The following is a 404-nucleotide window of genomic DNA, read 5'->3' as shown; positions in this document are numbered from 1 at the left end:
TTTCTACTGTAAAATAACCAAATAGGTTCTTTTTACAGTTTTCCGTATCAGGTAAACCCAAAATGAACAAATTAAAAAGATAATAATCACAAAAGGAAATTTGGAATTGCATGCAGGAGCATTAAAGAAGACTAAAAAAGAGTGAATTATGTGTAAATACACATTGTGCACAATTCTAACAAAATTCTTAATCTATAAGTGGGAGTACACAGTAATAAATTTAAGAATGATCATTAAAATCTAAGATACTGCTTAAAATTAAAAGTTTGGAAAAAATAACAAAAGAATAAAATTATGGCATTAAACCATTTTATTATGCCCTAAAAGCATGAAAGGCAACATAGAGAAATTTAAAGATGGACCAAATAACAACAAAAGAGTAAATACATAGGTAGAAATCTGAC

Source organism: Bison bison, unplaced genomic scaffold, assembly GCF_000754665.1.
Source record: "Bison bison bison isolate TAMUID 2011002044 unplaced genomic scaffold, Bison_UMD1.0 scf7180017864368, whole genome shotgun sequence".
In the NCBI taxonomy this organism is placed as follows: domain Eukaryota; kingdom Metazoa; phylum Chordata; class Mammalia; order Artiodactyla; family Bovidae; genus Bison; species Bison bison.
The sequence above is the reverse complement of the archived record's forward strand: the minus strand, read 5'-3'. Positions refer to the sequence as shown.